This window comes from Typopeltis vanoorti, chromosome 12, assembly GCF_054136105.1.
Source record: "Typopeltis vanoorti isolate ZY-2024b chromosome 12, IOZ_Tvanoo_1.0, whole genome shotgun sequence".
Lineage (NCBI taxonomy): Eukaryota > Metazoa > Arthropoda > Arachnida > Uropygi > Thelyphonidae > Typopeltis > Typopeltis vanoorti.
The window spans coordinates 92,731,713-92,753,868 of record NC_143560.1 but is presented as its reverse complement, the minus strand read 5'-3'; the positions used below and the strand labels follow the sequence as shown (position 1 = coordinate 92,753,868).

At 36.1% G+C, this 22,156-nt stretch overlaps 1 protein-coding gene across 1 annotated transcript in view; it reads right to left on the bottom strand.

The window, feature by feature from the left end:
* The window catches only part of LOC150101006 (venom factor-like), a 697,967-nt gene that overhangs the window by 219,441 nt on the left and 456,370 nt on the right, over positions 1 to 22,156 (bottom strand). The window lies entirely within an intron of this gene.

Sequence of the window (22,156 nt, the reverse complement as noted above, 5' to 3'; positions counted from 1 at the left end):
GATCAATTTACAATTAGTTGTATTTTATTTGGTGAAAGTGACTTGTAACAAGATGGCGGATTAGAACACAACATGAAAATAGAATGTCACGACAAAGTATACATCATAAAATACAAGAATTAGACCAAACCTTTGAAAAACAAAAAATAAAGATAGCTACCATTACAGAATCAAAGAAAAACAAAAAGGAACAGATGAAACCAAGAATTATATCTTTATAGTGGAGTAAAGATGGAGAAAAGGGCAAAGTGAGGCATAATAATGTTCATACATAAATCTTTGACAAGAAACATTATATTACTTAAATATAAAGAGTTAATAAGCTTCATTTCGGCGATATAAACAATATTTTAAATTAAGGGGATATAAAATCCACATTGTTTTAAAACCGAATAAGAAACTCAAAGATTAGAATCAGAGAGTTTCATGCCGAATATAGTAAACTATAAAGTATTGGCAATCACTAGCGTGAGCTAATGCAAGTGACCCTAGTACATAGTACAATACCAGACAACTCGTTGCAAATGGGGAAAGTTCAGATCGCTATTCTTAGGTATTTTCCATAATGTAAAAACACATTTCCTAGGAAATGTATGCTGTTATTACATTATGGAGGGAGGTCACTACCCAGACCGGTTTCAGCCTTTATTGAGGCTTCACCAGTGAGTAGCTAGACCATAATACCGAAGTGTATAGCAAAAAGAACATATATACTCTGCTATACGAGTTTCCAAAGAGGTGCAACCATTAAGTTACTTAAATATAATTTAAGTTTATTTATTATATTACTTTACTATAAATTATATTACTTTAATATAATTTATATTAAAGTAATTTTATATTTAATTTAAAATATAAGAAACATTATATATTACAACTACTGGAATGATAGAATCATAGAGACAAGACTAAACATATTGCATATAGAGGATATTTAACAACAATAGGCACTTATGCCCAAGAAGAGGGGAAAGAAGAAGAATCAGAGATTTCTTATCAAGAACTATAAAAGATTATAGATGAAATTAACTCTTCTGATTATATTATAATAATGGGTAACCTAAATGCAAGAACTGGTAATACCTCACATAAACCCAATATAGGACCAATAGAAGAACCAACATATAATAATAATAATAATGGGAAGAGATTAAGGGCATTCACCCCTATACAACAATTATAGAATAACGAATACCTACTTTAAACATAAAGATATTCACAGATTTAACTGGCAGGCAAGAAATACAAAAAGCATCATAGACACCAGCGTATACACAGGAGCAGAGACCAAGATGGGAGGGAAGAAAAAATCAAAAGAAAATAGAAATACAGAACTATATAAAATTAAACTCTTAGACGATGAGAATATCAGAGGCCTATATCATAATAAAATTAGGGAATGCTGAGTAAAATCGAGGAAACAGGACAGTAGAGGAAGAATGGTCAAACATCAAATATATATTAGAAAATGCTGCAAGAGAGAGAGTTTGGGAACAAAAAAAAAATGGATAAGATACAGAGGTCTAAGACAATGGGACAAAGAGATCAAACAGATAATTGAAGAAAAAAAGGTAGCATATAAACAATGGCTAAACTTAAAGACAGATGAATCATTCATTGAATATAAAAGGAAAAGAGCAATAGCAAAGAAAGCATGTAGGAAAAAAAAAATAGAGAAACGTACAAAAATTTTATAGCAAAATTAGAACGCGACTGTATATTAAAAAGACTTAATACGTATAGAATCCTCAAACAAATGAATAACAATTTAAAAGAAAGAACAAAAATTGATATAATCGAACCAGAAACTTGGAAGGAGTATTTCCAGAAGCTATGGCACAATAACTCCTCGATACAAGAATCCTTCCCAGAAAATAACATCAGTAATATAGATGAGTTTATATACACAGAACTACAAAACACCCTCAAACAAAGTAGAACAGGCAAGTCACCATGAGAAGATAATATAAACACAGAACTTATTAAATTTGTAGGTAAAGGATTAAACACCAGATTTCTAAAACTTGTAAACTTCTTCTTTTTCTGCAGCTTGTCCCACTTAAGTGGGGTTGCTGTTTTTAGTGAGTCTCTCCTCTACATCCGAGTTCTTCCTCCTCAAGTCCTTCTCCACCAGCTAACTCCATCTCTTCTTTGGCCGCCCACAGTTCCTCCTCCCCTGCATATCATCTGCATGACCTTTCTTCCCACATATTCATCCTCCCTCCTCGTCACATGACCAAACCATCTCAACCTTGTGAGGAAAATTTGCAGTAGTATTACAATATTTGGAAATGAGTTCTCGAGACTGTATTTTAGAATTAACTGCAAAAGTTCAAAGAGGTTCAAAGTGCCGCCCAGGGAGGACCCCCCCCCCCCCCAGCTGTGCCTCTGGCTGTCCAAAAAAAATGGGTGAATTGGTGTATCGTAGGTTCTGTTTTTGGGCCCTGCTGTTTAACTTGTTAATGATATTTTAAATGGACTGACTTGGGAACTCAGTTCTTTGCTGTTGATGCAAAGTTAGGGAGAATTATAAGGAGCACTGATGATGCTTATCCAAATGTTTTTAAAGGGAATTGACTTTTAGCTTAGATAAATGAATGGGATTGTAGTTTTAATATTAATAAGTGCAAGGTGTTTTTTTTTTTTTTTTTGGAGCACAGAGATATAATGCTGTGTACTATATTGCTAGAACTATACTGCAGGAAGTGGATGAGTTTTGAGATCTAGGAGTGATAGTAGACTGAAGTTAGAGAACACATTGCAAGTATTGAAAAGACTGCACATTGTATTGCTGCTATTATAAGAAGTATACTTGACATATTGAGATAAGGATGTTCTTGTGCCACCATATAAAATCCTGGTCAGACCACATAGTGCACAGATTTAGACATCTAGTTATAGTTCGCCCACCGATTTGAGGTCCCTCGACACTTCTGCGCATGTCCAAAAAAGGAGAATCCATTCCAATAATAGGGTAATCAGTCTGTCTTCTGGGATGTAATAATAAACAAACTGAGTTTGTTTATTATCACAGGTCAGAAAATTTAGTTTTTCTTTTACGAACATTGCTGTTTTTAAAGTGTAACTATTTTGCTTGTATAACAGTTGGAAAAATGTATGTAGAGTGTTAATACGTGCAAATACTGCGTTCTACATAAAACAATGTCACTTCGCTCCATGATAAGTTTCCTTTTATTCTGGGACTTTTTAAAACAAAATCAGATTTCATGAAGTATTTTCCTTAAAGTTTCTCTTTTCCAAGGAAAATTAATTTTTTCTTTAAGCACAGGAATCAATTTCGGAACAGTTGGCACTCTTTTTTCGACCACGCAAAATTCGTGAATAGCTCTTCTTATAACGTCTACATCAAAATCATTCAAAGCTACGGTTTCGATGGTTTTCTTTCTCTGGCGCTTTTTTTTAGGAGATTTAAATTTTGGCTTACCTTCACCTTTTGATTCCCTACGAATTCTTTTAACAGTTGACCCCGATACGCCCGCAATTGCACTTGCACGTTTTATGACTTGAGAAAGGGGAACAAGAAGACTGCCTTCTGACGATTCTTTTTCGCAGAATGTCAGCACATTATTCAATATTCTTTTGCAAGAGCTACTGAAACGTGTAACAATATAACTTGTTGACTGTACTGGATCCATCATACAAATTAATAATAAAAAAATAATGCAAAAAGAGAACAACAAAAATCAAGCTAGTACTAGTACAGCGACAGACAAGAAAGCACGTGTTTTCGCATGTTGGCGACCAATTCGTGCATCCTTCATTTGTTTCTCTCCTTCAGCATGAATCGACAATTCTTGGCACCAAGCCAAGAAGGGATCTAGAAATGGTGGGTGAACTATATCATTGTGAATTGAAAACACTGAAGAAGGTAAAGAACTGAGTGACTAAGACAATATCAGGACTCTAAAATGTTGGCTATGGGAAGAGGTTAAAGTAATGTAAATTATAGAGTTTAGTAGATAGGAAGAAAAGAAGTGATTACCAAAAGAGTAGGTGAGAGGGGGAAACACTAGAAGCCATCTCTAGAAGTTGTGCAAGAGTGTGGTGAAGCACATCAGGCGAAGATTTTTAACATGCAGAATTGTAGGTGAGTGGAACACATTACGAGAATATATTCTTAGTGTAGGGAGCGTTAAATTAAAGTTCAATATGACAAATATGTTGTTAGTTGAACGAACCCTCTCATAATGAGTCTGCTGACTCCATGGAGAGTGCGATAGTAATAATAACTTAATTCTGTATTCCATTCGTAACCGACCTCTCTAATAGCTTGACCACAACTACAGATATACAGACTGGTCTATAACTGGAAACTTCTGCCCTAGAACCATGCTTATGGAGTAGTGCTATTTTGCCTTTCGAATCCTTAGGAACTTTACTCATTAAATAACTAGGTAAACAGTTGTTTGAAAAGTTAAACACATTTTTTTGGAAAAAATCACCTTTATTTCTCAACATAGTCTCCACCGAGGTCTTCACATTTGGTCCAGCGAGTTTTCAATTTTTTCATCCCATCTAAAATGTAGGATTTGTCAAATTGTACAAAACAATCATTGACAGCCTTGATGACATCCTCGTTCAAAGAAATTTTTTTTTCTTTGAACGAGGCCAAAGTGTGGGACAGTGCAATGTCTTGATGAAAGAGCACTTTTTTGTGTGCCAATCTTGGCTGTTTTCTCTTCAATTCTTCTTTTAAATGGTCCAACAATGATGCATAATAGACTCCTGTTATTGTCTTACCCATTTCCAAATAGTCTATCATGATAATTCCAAATTTTGGGAATCACAAAAAGACAGTGGCTATCACCCTTCCCAGCTGACAAAACAGTCTTCGCTTTTTTCAGTGCTCTTTCACCAGGCATTGTCCATTTGTTTCACCAGGCATTGTCCATTTTGACTGCTGGCTGGACTCAGTTGTGTAGCGGACAGTCACGAATTGACACAAAAAATTCTGCAAAGTGCAATTAAATTGTCAAACGCTGCACTGAAATGTCTTTTTGCATGTGTTTTTGATCGACAGTCAACAATCACAGCACCCATCGTGCACACAGCTTTTTCATGTGCAATTTTTCATGTGAGTAAACCCTATACACCCATTCAGTTGAGATGCCTACAATCTCATGTACTTGGCGCTCTTCCATAACGATACCATGAATTTTGTCAATCATTTCCTTCTTAGTGACCTCAGTCAGGCGTCTGGAGAGCGCTTCAGCTTCGATGGACTTACGACCACGTTTAAACTCATTTAGTCAAAAATAAATAGTCTTTAATGCCGGTGCAGAGTCCCCCATAAACTGCATCTAACTAGGCTTTGATCTGCGCAGCCATCGACTTCTTCAAATAAAAGTGTTTTATCACTGCACGAAACTTGTTTTTCTCCATTTTTATGAAAAATGTGAACACGGTCATTTTAAATGTTTGCCAAATGAAAACAATGTATTGTGCATGACTAAAATTTTGTCATGAAAAAGATGAAACATGCCGACACTGGTATGAATGAACGACTTGTGTCACCATCTATTCGAAATTTACCACACTTTTCAAACAACCCTCGTACACATTCCTTAAAAATATTTGTGGTGATATGTCATCCATTCCCTTATTTAGCCTTATTACTATCTAACCTAAGCAACACCTTATACACCTGTGATTCTTTCATTTCTAATTTCCCTAATATCTGCCTCACTTCTAATGTCACACAGCATCATTTATACTAGTTATGATATATTTTATTCATTGCTGTTGTAACTAATCACCAGTGTCACTTCATAATTATTATTATTACCCCATGACCTCATGGAGTCAAAGACTCATCTAGGTCCTTTTATCACACACACACACACAGTTCATCATATGGTGCTTTAAACACACTCAAATTCTCTGCAGACACCACACTCTCAAGCAAGGCATTCCAATCATTCACAACTCTGCATGCAAAAAACCTGCTTCTCACCCCCCTGCTCACACCCTCTTTATACAGTTTCCAGGGATGACCTCTGGTTTTCCCCTGATCTCCCACCGTTTTCTGTAGAATCTCTATTGATCCCATAACAATCCCTTACTAACTTGTAGGTCTCTATCATATCTCCCCTCTTCCTCCTATCCACTAGACTCTGTAAATTGCATGTTCTCAATCTTTCCTTATATTTGACATTCCAGAGGTCAGAAACTACCTCAGTGAGTTGCCTCTGGATCCTTTCCAACATCTCTTCATCCTTTTGAAAACCAGGTGACCAAATCTGGGCATAGTAGTCCATGTGTTGCCTAATCAAAGCCTTCAATGGAACAAGACTCTCCCTACTTTTACAAGTTAGTGTCCTCCATATCATTCCCAGAAGCCTTTATGTTGTCTTCACAATTTTGGCTATGTGTCCTCTAAATTTCAGATCCTTATCCACTATCACTCCCAAGATCTCTTATTTCCTCCATATCTGACAATATATCCCCACCAAACATAAATTCTACATCCCCATCTCTGTTTCCCAAATTTTGCAACATTGAACTCACATCCCCATTCCCAATCACTCAATTTATTCAAGTCTTCTTGTAAGGCTTCACATCTTCTCTACTCTTCATAGTTCGTCCCAACTTTGCATCATCTGCAAACAACTGAATATCTCCATCGAAATCTTTGCCAATATCATTAACATACAAGTTAAACAGTAATAGCCCTAAAACAGACCCAAGAGATGCACCACTAATGACTTTCCTTTTCCAGAATATTGCTCCCCCCATACACAACTTGCTGATACCTATCAGAGAGCCAGTCCCCAATCCAATGCACTAATCTATTATCCAACCCCATCTACTCTAGTTTGACTATCAACTTATCATGCGGTAATCTATCAAAAGCCTTTACAAAACTAAGTATATTACTGTGTATCCCTTTCCTCTGTCCAAGGAAGCCATCAACTATTGTAATAAGTACGTAGATTACTAAAACATGACCTCCCTTTAGCAAATTCATGCTGTCCATCAAATATAATACAGTGTTGTCAACCCAATTCTGGATCCTAGTTCTCACAAGCTTCTCCAACAACTTAACCACAACACCTGACATACAGATCGGCCTATAATTTAATGCTAAATACAAAATTAATAACGGAAAAACTCACGTAAAAAGATTATTTAATAGTATAATTTTCGACTGTGTGTCACAGACATCTTCAGTACATTTTAAGCTCAAATTAAACAATACCTGACAATTCCAAAAAGTGCCACCTAAGTAGCTAGTGTAAGATAACTAAAAAGGTCAATAAATTTCCTAACAAATTTCTCTTCTGATGAACTTCAACAGTTTCTCACTAAGTTAAATGTGCTTCATTCAAGGATCCAGTTTACCCTAGAAATAGAATCAAATAAGCAGTTAGACTTTTTAGAACTTTTAATTCTTTGCCAACCAGATGGTAACCTACATTTCTCAGTCTATAGAAAGAAGTCTCATACAGGCCATTATATCCATGCTGAATCTCATCACCATCTCAGTCAAAAGGCAGGAACTATTAAAACACTGGTTCATTGGGCTCACTCCTTTTGTTCTTCAGATGATCTATTACAGAAAGAACTACAATATATTACTTCTTCCTTTCTATCTAATGGATATAAGAATTCCTTCATCAAAAGAGCTTTGAGTAGTTTTAATATGTCTTCCTCTTCAAATACAGAAGAAATAACACGCATTCCTATCCCTTATGCACAAGGCTTTAGTGAATGTATAACAAAAGTTTTAAAACCACTGAATATTTTTGTTGCCTTTCAACAGTTCAGAAAAATCTCCACCTTTCTCACTTCTCCTAAGGACAAGCTTCCATATCTTAATTATCCAGGTGTCTACCAGATTCCTTGCTCTTGTGAATTATCTTATTTCAGACAAACAGGAAGATCTGCCTCTATTTGGCTAGAAGAACACCAGTCTTATATTCAATACCTTGAACCTGAACAGACTGGACTTGCAGAACATGCCATCATCACTAGACATAGAGTTCATTGGAAAAAGACAAGAGTCCTTCACAAAAGTCGGTTCCTCATGAAATGCCTTTATAAAGAAACATGTGAAACTTTTCTTCACTCTCCTAACTTAAACAGATATGATGGTTTACATCTATCCCCCTTTATGGGAGATGGTACTTTATAAATCAGCTAATCTTTCCTAACTTTTTATTGTATATATATATATATGTGTGTGTGTGTATTTTTTTTTTTGTTAGGAAATTTACTGACCATTTTAGTTATCTTACACTAGCTACTTAGGTGGTGCTTAATGGAATTGTCAGTTATTGTTTAATTTGAGCCTAAAATGTACTGAAGATGCCTGTGATACACAGGCGAAAATTATACTATTAAATAATCTTTTTACGTGAGTTTTTCCGTTATTAATTTTGTATTTATATGTCTGCTCACGGTATTCCATTATCTAAACTTATAATTTAATGCTTGAGTTCTATCAGTTCCTTTATGAAGTGGCACAATCCTGCCCTCCTTCCACTCCTTCGGAACCTGACCCAGTGCAAGACTGATATTAAAAAAGATGTCAACTCCCTGGCACATTCCTTCAGAATACGTGGTGATATATTATCAAGTACCACAGCCTTATTATCATCAAGTTTGCTCAACTCCCCATACACTTGCTCTTGCTCTTGCTCACTTACAGTCAGTCTCTCCTCCCGATCATCAACTGCTCTCAATCTCTCCATGAAGTCACATTCATAAGAATGAAAGACCTTTATGAACTGCTCATTAAGTATCTCCACTATATCTTCTGCAACAGCTGTCCTTTTACCATTTTCTCCAATCAATGTCATCCTTCCATAATCATTCTTTTTTTTTTGCTGGCTACATATCGAAAGAATTCCCTAGGATTATTTTTGGCTTCATAAGCTAACTGCTGCTCATACCTCACTTTTGCTACCCTTACCAATCAAGTCACGTGCGTTGTCTTTGTAATCCTCATGGAATTGGTTATTACCACTTCTCTTATGCCCTCCATAATGCCCTTTTTCTCTGTATCACATTCTTAATCTCTTCCTTCATCCATTTCACATCTACCTTATTTAACCTTCTCACCCTTGGAATACATTTAGATATTGCTTCTACTAGATAGTTCTTATATCCCCCAACCTGCATTGATCTCTTTTCCACGTTACACCTACAAATTGTCTCCTGAACTCTTCATAATCACCACCTTTGTCATTCCACATATATCCTTTTCTCACAGAAGTCCTGAAACTCATATTTACGAATTTAGGGACACAAAACACAAGTGTTGAAATGATTATTTTACTTATTATTAATAAAATAATGCTTGACGTTTCGACCCCTGTATTGAGGTCATCATCAGAAAGAGCATGTAGCTTGGTATAGGAAACCAAGCTACATGCTCTTGCACTCTATAAAGTTAAATTAAATCTACGCTGTTAATTGATCTTTTTCTTAGCCTGATCTCTAGTGATAAAAAAAAATAAATAAATAAAAAATAATAATAAAAATATATATATAAAATAAAAAAAATTAATAAATAAAAAACTACAATAAACTCTGCTAAAGTCCTCCTGTACTAAGATTCTTCTGGATTTGTACAGTTCAGATTGTTGTGCTACGATTTTCTTCTGGACTCGTACAGTTCAAGTTGCTTAAAAGTTGCTTCCTTAAAAGAAAGAAGTCCTCACACTGCTGGCAACCACACAGGTAATCACTTCATGGTCACTCTCACCAACTGGAGGGTGATTGCACACCTCATTTATAATCACATCCTCTGATCAGATGATCAAATCCAAGACCCCTCAATCCTTATGTGTCCTCTGTTACATACTGTCTGAGGTAGTTGTCTCTCAAAAACTCATTTTCTTTACTTCCAGCTGCTATCTCATCTTCCCAGTCCATACTGCCATAATTAAAATCACCCATAATGATCACCCTTTTCTTATTTGCTTGACTAATTTGATGATACATTTCATAGTCACTACCATCCACATTACCAGGTCTATAACAACATCCAACCAAGTATTTCATTCTATTCACCTTTATCTCACACCATACTGCTTCAAAGCCACTGGCACTATTTCTCTCTTGCATCTCTACTTTGTATGGATGAATTTAAACTCTTTCTCTATCATCAATAGCACTCCTCCTCCCTTTTTACCCTTTCTATCCTCACGAAACACATCATACCCTTCCATCTCTACTCCTGTCAGGATGTCATCCTCACACAGCCATGTCTCACTTATTCCAACAATTTTTAGGTGAACAGACTCAATTAATGCAACCATTTCATCTGCTTTGTTTCTTACACTCCTAGCATTTGTATACAAGCACAAGTGCTCATTCCTGGATCTATAGCTAGTTCTACTGATACCATTCATTCGACGTGACTTCTCCATGCTCAACTCAAACCATTTCCCTTTCTCCTTATTCATTTTAGAACCCTCTTCAAATCCAACTGTTTCCTCTTGATCCCAGATCATCCTCTTCTTTTCCTGTCTACACATGCATTCACATCACCTTGGAGCATCCACCTTTCTCACACTGTGTTCCCCTGTCCATCCTAAGCCTGTCTGTTTCCCTGTCCATCTTGCACACCTGTTCTCTCATTCTCTATACTCGTATCACTCACCTCTTCATTCATAACCACCTCTTCAATCTCTCCTATCTTGCTCTCCCGCATCGCTTCCCACTTGATCAGATTCATTCTCCGTACTCACTTCTCTACCTTCCAGCAGCAGTCTCTCCAAGCGACTCAAACCAAAACCACTCAAATGCAGTCCATCTCTTATACAGTTCACTTCATCGTTCAAACTCATTTCATACATTAACAAACTGCACTCCTTTCTCCTCACACATTTCTGCTAACAGATCATTCATAATCCTTGTTCAACACCTCATCTCACCCAGGCAACATGGTTTACAACCTTTCCTATCACACTGTTCTCTTTTATATGTCTAAGAAACCTCCTGATATCTAATCTAAAGTGTTCTTTGTTCACAGTCAAGTCATTTGTACCTATTAAAACAACCAACTCTTTTGCTCGCTTACTCCTCTTATCCAATGCCTCAATCATTCTACCTCGAGTAAAACATACTTTGTGCATCCTCTCTTCCAGCACACCTTTAATAATGAATCACCATATAACGCCACTTGCTGGTCTTTTGTTACCTCTTTTATACCAACATTATTTGTTTTCACCATTTTTGCTCTCCCATACATTTCCCAAAAATTTTCTTAACTTCATTCCACATCCATTTCATCTCTTGCTTCATCCTAACCAACTCAACTTTCAAATCTTGTGTCACATTTTCACTATCATTCAATCTCAAACCCTGCAACACACTTTCTCTCTCATTCATCTTTTCGAGTTTTTGTACTTTCGAACCTTGCATCAAACTTTCACTCTCATTCATTCTTTAGATTTTTCGAGCTTTCGAACCTTGTATCACACTTCCACTTTCATTCATTCTCTCAATTTTGTTGCCTTCCACCACATTCGCATCACTTTTGTCTTTCTTACCACCAATCAAGTTTTTCAGATCAATTGTTCTCTTCTTCAAAACTTTTAACATTTTTTTGCTGTTCTTTTACACCGTCATTCTCTATCAGACGAGCACTCATTCTCCTCATGGCATTCTCACTACTAACACTTTTTCTGTCATCAACATATTTGCACTCATCAATTACTCATTTAGATCACATTTCGCACACACCCTCCTTCCATCCCTTAAATATCCACAATTTATCAATGGAATCAAACAAGTACATATAGTACACCTCACATTTCACGAAACGACTGAAGTCGAAGTTAAATTCCTGCATGGACAAAGTCACCGGCATCTTTCCTTTGCCGGTTAGTACACTAAGCTCTAATATCAACGAATTTGTAAATAAATTTAAACAAAATATCCCACACACACTAATAACACTACAAGCGCACAACCTTTATAGCAACTCTTACTCATGTACTTTTACACACACTTATATACTATTAATTATTTCAAAAAAACTTATCTGAAACTGGAGTCCTCTTTACACACACCGCTACTTCTTTTGCCACACCTTAGAAGGTGAGAGGGGAAACACTAGACCATCTCTAGAAGTTGTGTAAGAGTGTGGTGAAGAGCAATAAAATTCTCTTGATGTATCTTTGACCTGACTAGCCAATCTCCTCTCATACCACACTTTTCTTTCTTAACCATGTGTGCCAGTCTTCACTTTATATTCCTCATGCATATGATAACTACTGATACTGTTTTGTACCTTCTCTATCACTACTTCATTTCTAACACTGCTTGCCTGATTTCACTCCTACTCTACTGTAGTTATTTGCTTAACTCTTGGGTATACACCTTATTTCGGATGTTGCCTAATCAATTCCCAAGCTCTATCAATTCTTTTCTGCACAACTCATCAACACAATTTATTGATGCTAGTTGACTACAGAGCTTCTCATACTCACCTGCCTTATAATTCTGCATATATCCCTTTTTGACAGTAACCTTTTTCCTGTTTTGCTATCTCCCAAACTAGGGTTTTAGAAGAGTCACTGTTCTAAGACTCGACAATCTAGTCCAGATGTCAAGTGCAAGTCCACAAAATTTATAATAGTAATTTTATTTCATAAACTAAATATTTCTTTTTTGAAAATAACTTGATCTTAAATAAGTTACATTTATAATTAATTTTTAATTTTTGCAAATTCAGTTCGTACTCTATTTTAGTTAATCACACTTTATACATATATATATAAACCACCATTTTACTGAAATGCCACATAAAAATTTTGGGAAAAGACAGGGTTATCCTTGACAATTGTACTGATATCTAGATTATCTTGATTGTCAATTTAGATTGATATATTTTTCTGAGTTTAACTGAGTAAAATAGAATGTTTTTATATTTCATTTAGGAAAAAAGTATATAAAAAAAGAAAGACATTTTTTATTTCTCTTTATAAATAATTATTTTATTTTTATTCAAAAAAATAAGAATTTAAGAAAACCAATGTATTCAAAGATGTGTATGACAATTTTGAATCTGACAATTTTATGTGTGTTTCCATTTTAAGTAATAATTCTTGGCCTATGTTACCTTGAGGTTCTTTCAAATTTATTAACATGACATTAACTAAATCTGCTGAAAGAGTTGCATTTTTGTTTACTAAGTGCTTTGACAGTCCATTTTAGCTTTAGTGAACTTCTTCAATATACTAAGTTTTTAAAATGTAGAAATCATATTCCAACATCATTTAACAACCATATCTAATTCCATTTCATGTTCCAAAAGACAATAGCCTTGAAAAACTGCCAAACGTTTGATTTCTTTGGCATATTTAATATGTTGTCTGCTTATTTCCTTGAACTTTATATATTAAGAAAATTTTTGATCTTAAAATATAAACAGAAACATACTTCTTAATTTTATTTAATTATTCGTATGGGGTTACCCCCATTCCTCATCCACCCCATAGGACTGGTTGAGTCCTCCTAATGAGGGATTAAGTATGTATTTATGACTGTAAATCCATGTGTTCACAGGCTGGTTTGCCTGTTCTGAGGGAGGAAAAACCTGAGTTTCTGAGTGAAAAAAATCCTCTACCTCCATATGAGACTGGCTAACTCATCTTTAATTGAAAGAGACCAGTAAAGGTCCCTCACATCATGGACAGGACTCGAACCCAGGTCTTTCCAACCAAAGGGCTTTATCTATACCAACTGAACTACAGAGGCTCTACTTCTTAATAATATTAACAGATTCATGCCTGCCTCCCCCACAACACACAAATGCTGCGATTAATTTCTGCAACACACAAACTGGAAGAATAAATATTGCTGCCACAGTCAGTGAACATTGGGATTCATTGCCTGATAAGGTGATGAATAGGTTCAAAAAGCATTATGATAAGACTTTGTGTTGTCTAAGATGGGCCTCCTGTGATGAGTCTTGTGACTCATTGGAGGTCTAGAATAATAATTACCATCACACAAGTAAAATATACACACATGTATTTTGTAAACTTTTATTTTTAAATGTCAAACAAATTAATAATTTTTATACAGTGAATGTTAGCCTGGACAACAAAATTTATTATTATTACTATTGCATCCTCCATGGAGTCAGCAGATTCATCGTGGATTCATTCAACTGACAACATATTTATTATACCGACTCTTAAAATCTTTAACACTCCTTGTATTAACATATTCTAGTAATGCATTCCATTCACTGACAATTCTTCACGTAAAAAATCTACTCCCTACACTCCTCTTCACCACAATCTTACATAACTTCCAGGATTGGCCTCTTGTTCTTCCCCTCTTGCCTTCTACTCTTTTTATAATCTCATCTGAATTAATTCAATAAAATCCTCTCACTAATTTAAATGTCTCTATCATATCACCTATTTTTCTCCTATCCAATAAACTCTGCAATCCACATTTCTTCAACCTCTCAAAATAGCAAACATTCAAATGTCCTGATATTGTCTTAGTTACTCATCTCTGGACCCTCTCCAATGTTTCCACATCACACTGAAAACCAGGTGATCAGATCTGAGCACAATAGTCCAAGTGTGGTCTGGCCAGTGCTTTATACAGTAGCACAACCACTTCCTTATCGCTATATGTTAGTGTACTTCTTATCATAGCAGTACTACTATGCAGCCTTTGCAGTCAATATGTCTTCTAAACTTCAGTTTACTGTCAACCATGACTTCCATATCTTGAATCTCATCCACTGCCTGCAGTATGGCACCATTGATCAAGTACACAGTTTTATATTTCTGCACTCCAAAATGCAACACATTGCACTTATTGATATTAAAACCACAACCCCACTCCTTTGTCCAAGTAAAAAGTCTATTCAAATCTTCTTGAAGGGAATTAACATCAGCAGTGCTACTTATAATAATTCTTCCCAACTTTGCATCATCAGCAAATAACTGAAGATCTCCAGTCAGTTTACATGATATATCGTTTACAAACAAGTTAAACAGTTTGGGCCCAAGAACAGAACCTTGGGGCATGGCAATGGTTACCCTCCTTTTTTGAGACATTGCTCCATTGTATACAACCTGCTGATCATTCAGAGAGCCAATCTCTGATCCAATATGCTATCTATTTGCATCCTCTGCAGCTTGTGTACCCACTTATCATGTGATAATCTATCAAATGCTTCTGCAAATATCGCTGTATATGATTCTTCCTTATCTAACACACTCATTATCCTATCATAAAATGCAAGTAAATTGCTCAAACAGGATCTACCCTTTACAAATCCATGCTGACCATCATAAAGAATGCTATTTCCATCAACCCAATCCTGTATTCTATTTCTTACCAATCTCTCCAACACCTTGATCACAACCGCAGTTATACAAACTGGCCTATAGTTGGAGACTTCCGTCTTAGAACCACGATTTTGGTGTGGTACCATTTTGCCTTCTTTCCATTCCTTAGAAACCCTACCCACTACAAGAATTTCATTAAATAACCAGGTCAAGGACATAGCCTACTGAGGTGCACATTCTTTAAGAATACGTGGTGATATGTCATCCATTCCCACAGCCTTATCAACATCTAACCAAATCAACACCTGATACACCTCTGATTCTTTCACTTCCAATTCTCCTAATATTTGTCTCCCTTCTATATATTGCACCATATCATTTACACCAGTATGATATACGCTGATAAAGTGCCCTTTCAATACCTCAACTATATCCTTTGCAACTGTTAATCTGCTGCCATGATTATCCACCAGTGTCAACCTGCCATAATTATTCTTTCTCTTGCTTACCATATAGCAGAAAAATTCCCATTAGTTAACTTTGGCCTGACCAGCCAATCTCCTCTCATAACTGCACCTTTTCTATCTTTACCATGCTTGTCACCTTTCTAGCTTGCACTTGGTACTTTTCATGGAACCAATCACCACTATTTTAAATTGTCAATAATGAACTTTTTTTTTAAATATAAAAAAAAAATTAAAATAAATTGGTTAGATATTTTCTAAATCCTAATTCAGTATTATGTTATAATTGTAGTTATGATGACAAAGGGAGCATTATTAGTAAAGGTAAACAAGAAGTATAAGGAGCTAAAATCAACAAAATTCAATTTTCCTGTAATTGTTAACATAAAATATTTGGAATCATTGAGTAAAAATTAAGAGACGTGACAAGTCATCTGAACCTAGGTATTCAGACCTGAAAAACACCAATCCCAAACCAGTACCTCATAATCACTTTCACCAAACTGGCTGCAGAGGTGATACCTCATAATCAAGTTTAAGATAGTTATCTCTCAGAAATTCATCAAATTCCCTCTCCTTATCCAAATCTCCATTCCTTAATTAAAATATCCTATTAGGATCAACATTCTTTTTACATGCCCAACCAATCTGCCAAAACATTTTACAGTCAGTGCTTTCTACATTCCTTGGCCTATTAACAACATCCTATTCTATCAATTTCAACTTCACAGCAAACAGATTCAAAATCTTCACGTGTACTACCATTTTCAACTTCTGCTCTTAGTGGACACCATTTATCATCAACAGCACTCCCTCTCCTCATTTCACCTTCCGATCTTTCTGGAAAATTCTGTATCCTTACGTTGCTATTCCTAACAGTACATTATCCTCAGACAACCCAGTGTTGCTTACAACAATTATATTTGGGCATATTAACTCAATCAATGGAATAAACTCAGCTCCCTGACTTGTGATACTCCTTAGATTAGTATACAAACATAACAATTCCACTCTTTTTAAGGCAATCTCATCCACATCATCCCACCATACTCTACCTGTTATAGTGCACCTATCTATTTGGCCTGACCATCCCTATTTCCCTGATACTTATGCTGATTTTCATTCATATCCCTCTCATCCTCACCTTAATGCATTGCATCACTCTGTCCTGCCATAATCACATCTTCAACCTTAAATTAATCTTCCACTTCTCCTTCCATGACCTGCTGCACAATCTCTCTCTCTCTCTCTGATCCTTGACTACACTAACTTTATCTTCACTCTCTGTGCACTCTCAGCAAATAACAGTTTCCCCAAATGTCCAACAACAAATTCATTCACAAATGCAATTTAACAACTTTAAATCATTTCAACTTCCCTTCAAATTTGAGCCATACAGTTTCACAAAACAAACACCCTTTGACTCACACAGCTCAGGCATATTGTCATTCATTACTGTCTTTTTCATTTCACTATTATTATATCTGTACAACACACTAACCACTTTCCCAATATGACTATCCTTTACGCCCCTCAACAACTTCCTCAAATCTCTATTCACATTCTTTTTTTTATCCATCCAAGTCATTTGCACCCATAACTACCACTAATGCTGATGCCCATTTCTTCCTTCCATTCAAACTATTAGGCATCAGTTATCTGTTTCAATGTCCTACCTGGAAAACGTCTTCTGTCACCTGGAACTCCTATCCGCCATACCTCTAATGATTAAATCTCAGTATAATGTAACATGATTATCCTTGTACACTTCCTTTATGCTACTAATTTCTTCCTCATTCACATTAGTCTCTTCTAGACATGCAATCTCATTCTGCAGTTACTTCATTTCACTCTTCATTTTCATCAACTCTTTGCTAAACTCTTTCATTCCATTCCCATTGCTATCATTACCACCATGTTTATTCATTTTATGATAACTCTTGGCATTAATATTCTCTTCTTTTGTAGCATTCTAGTCTATCATAACCTGTTTACATTTTTTTGAAGCATACATATACCAACTGTCACAATGTATCTACTGAGAAAAATCTGCAGCAAAACTCGATCTTTAAGTTGAAGCTTTTCACACTGCTGACATGGAATGATTTAAATGAACTACCTTACCAACACCATGTTCAGAATGTCTAACAACAATGGGAAAACAAGAAAAAAAGTGACACTAAATGATTTAAAACATGACTTTTTGTGCACAGTTCAAATAACGGTTAAATAAGAGTTAAAAAAATAGTTAAATATAATTGAACCATTTTTTTTTTAAATATGCACTTCGAACTAAAGTCATTTTTCTCTTGTGAATAAACAATACAGCAAAAAAGGTAAATGATCAAAAGGCATCCAAATTTCTGATACAGGAAATTTCAAGTAAAGCACTTTAAGTTAACTGGTCTCAAAGTTCGCATCTCCTCTTCAGATAATTCATTAACAGCTCTGCTATTAAAGGAACAAAATCTGAGTAGCATAATTGCATGATAACAGACAGAAGACTGTTAGTGTGTTTATCCTTTAAAAATTGTAGAGTAGTGCATATATTTGATCCATTTTGATGCAATGGCACAGTCTCTCCTTGTCAAGTAAATACTGTCTTTCCAATGGTGTGGCCTGTTTCCACAAAAGGGGTTCTGGCAAACCCAGTGAGTATTCCCACCATTAAAAAGATATCTTTCTAGTTGGAGGAAATTCCAGCTTGACCCACTAGGTGGTAGATGACCTTCATTACCCAGTGAAATATCACCACCCTGCTAATTATTGAAGGCCTGAAGTGGTAAATGCAATGTTTGTTCTCCAGAGTTTGGATTCTGGTTTCTGTTTTCACTCCTCTCTTCTCCATGCAATGTGAGGGATAACTTTCAAGAGCATGCAAAACATACTTAGAGACTCAAACCCTTCTTCATTTTGAGAGAACATCAATAAAAATGGTGCTACAGGTCAACCACCAGATGGCACATAAGCCTTAACATGTCAATAATGAGTTTAGGAGGCTTCCCAGTTATGACACATAATCCTGCTGACACATACTCTGCCACGTCACCTGGCAAGGAAGTCCAATTAGTGGTATGTGGGAGAAACCATGAAGCCATGTTGTGGCATAGAGACTGTTCAATCTCTGTATGGATGTCATGTCCAAGACTCTATCACCTCTCATCTCACATCCTCATTCTGTCCTTCCATCTAATCATTAATGACTCAATAATGAAACATACAAAACTGATGGTGATATTGCAACTAAACCAATCTCCCTCAAAAACTAATCCAAGCAGAAGACAGACCAAGCACAAAATACATTCATGCTTGAATCTCTCAAAAAAAATTTAATTTCACATCCACTTTACTAACATCTTGACATAAACACCATCATAAATAACATTACCAGCATTCACAGTCATCTGGACCAGACCCCATACTCTTGACAGAAATCTAAATTGCAACTACATCTTCCTCGTGTCCAACTTCATTGTCCATATTATACACTTCATGAGTCCTTTCATCACAAGTGTGGCACCAGTGTCATTGTGAGATCTGGCACTGCTTGCTCCATTTCTGAAAATCACTCTGATCTCTTCACCATCCTCTCCAAGAAGTACAAGCATCTGCAATCCAGCTATCCAAACAGTGACATCATCTTTTCAGGTGTACTTAACATCCACAAAACTCCAATGGGAGTCTCCTTTACCAACACCAATGACCAAGCTGGATGATATACCGAAGTCTATGCTATAAGCAGTGACCTAATGCAAATCACACATCTACCTACTCAAATTCCTGATAAGCATCCTCACTGTCCCAATCCTCTTGATCTTTTTTTAAAGCAGCTCTCCACTTAGTAACTCAGATCACAATCTTGTGCAAGTCTCCTCTCTCACAGAACACACTTCCTCCAGCCAGTTCCAACCTCATGTTATTTAGAACTATAAAATAACCAAATGAGATAACCTCCAGAATTTCTACTCTTCTTTTCCATGGTCTGACTTTTGCTTCTACTGTTCTGAACCAAATGCCTTCTTCAAGCAAGTCACAGAAATTATTCTTATTGACATGAAGGCCTTCACTCCTGATTCCACCCAAAATTCTTGTCCACTTTCAATTGAATCCTAGTTCAACAGAAAGTGTACCAAATCAGTTGAAGAAAAATAAAAAAATAAAAACAGCTTAGAGTAGGTCGCATACATCAAGAACTCCCCACTCCTGAATTATATTAAGTCTGTGCTAAAGTATGCAGTAAATGCAAAATGGTCATCAGCAAATCTAAATTTGACTTCATAAAGGCCAACAGCAGAAACTTGCCTCCTGTGTAAATGGAAGTCATGCCTTCTGGTCCCTTGATAAAACCATCAAAAACAACTTCTGCACTTTCACCTCTCTTTCATCCAGCTGGTACCACTGTTACAGCACTCAAACATAAAGATGACTTCCTGGATTCACTCTTTTCCTACAACTCCTGCATAGATGACAAAGACAATCACCTCCTAACATACCAGAATCTAAGCACCATATGGTTTTCAGCAAAAAGATATCAGAAGAATATTAAATAACTTGGACAAAAAAGTCTTCTGGTACTGATGAAAGCTCTACAACTATATTCAAACATTGTGCTCCAGAGCTATAACTGTCCTGTATTGTCTCTATAATCATCTATATTTATTTGGCCCTTATCACAAAGTGTAGAAGCAATCATATATCCAGTCTATTCAAAAAAAGTTAGACATATGCCATCAAATACCGACAAAATGCCATCACTTCAATATTCTCCAAAATAATGGAGAGAGAGATCAAGAGTCAATTTCTCCAATACCAGTGGTCCACCAATTGATCTGTGACTGCTAGTAGGGATTACACAATTCAAGGGTCCCCAGATGATTCACAATTAATCTCTTAGCCTACGTTATCTGCTATGTGCCATAGAAGGGTCCAGAGCAATGCACTGTTCCATTTGACTCTTCAGAGATTTTGATCCTGTTGCATTGAGGTCTGCTAAGCAAACTACCATCCTTTAATCTACCTGTCATTCTCTGTAACTGGGTAGTCAGCTTTCTCTCTCTGGTCTTTCACTGTGCATCATGGATAAAACAGAGCTCTGAGTGTCTCAGAACTCTGTTTTATCACCTACCCAATTTCTCCTTATAAATAAATGACCTACTCTCAAACATCACTAATCCTACTTAGAGCTTTGCTAATCTAATGATAGTACCATCCATTCATCTTATTCATTTGACAACCATGAAGTCCTCAGACATCCCAAACTTCAAGATTATCTTCAACTAGTGCCTAACACTGATCTCCATACCATTCTTCAAATGGGACAAGGATAATCTGATCACCTTTAAATGCCATCTAAAACACTTGTCTTTTCTCTTACAAAAGAGATTGCAGTTCACCTATCGTTAACCCTCAGTAATGCACAAATCACCAGAGAGGAGCAGCTGCCTAGACTAATATTTAACTCCATCCAAAGTTCCCTCTAATTTTTGCCAGCTCATGTGTGCATGGCTAGCAAAAATTGTGCACAAATCTCTAGTCTCAGCCTCAACTGTGTACTAACATAATCATTCTCATATTAATGTTGCCATTTTTTCATCTATAACTTGTGAAATGGCAAATACTAAATTAATCCACTTACATCTGTGTAGCTACAAAAATCCATCACTGTTTATTGAGTTCATGTGACTGTATACTCTCCAGATAGTAGATACTGTAAACAAATATACCTCTGCAACTTGCAGATGTCAGTTTGTCCACATGCAACATGCTAAAAGTAACTAAAATGTATTAAGTTGGAATGGGTTAGAGTAATATTGGAGGGGAGATATTGGAGAAATTACTAAATTTCTGAAATGAAAAATTATTGACTGTAAATTAGAAATTCTGAAATTAAAAATATTGTGTGTGTATATGTGCATTCATATGCATTCCTTTTTGACTGATGTACACACACACACACACAAGAACACAGCTTAGAGAGAATATTGCTTCCATCCCTCTCTGGGCATAAACACAGCATACCAACTGCTGCCTGAGCATCCAAAAAGACAAGCCTCTGCTTCTGCTCAAGATGCTATAGTTCATCCACTTAGCTACTAATGCCATACAAATCCCAAATCTGCCCATTCTTAGAATGTTGCCCACATTTGGGGTGGTGTATCTGAAACCTCCCTAAAATTTTCAATTCTGTCTAGAGGAGAGTGATTCAGCTGACATATGATCCTTCTCTCATTGACTCACTTCAACCACTATCCCACAGATGCAATGTTTCAGCATTGTCAGTTCTACAAAGTACTTCCATGATCACTGCTCCACTAAACTGGCAAATATCATTCCTCCACTTTCTGCTGAGCCTGTTAAAACAAGAGCAGTAGCTGCCCAGCATCCCTTTTCAGTGCAACT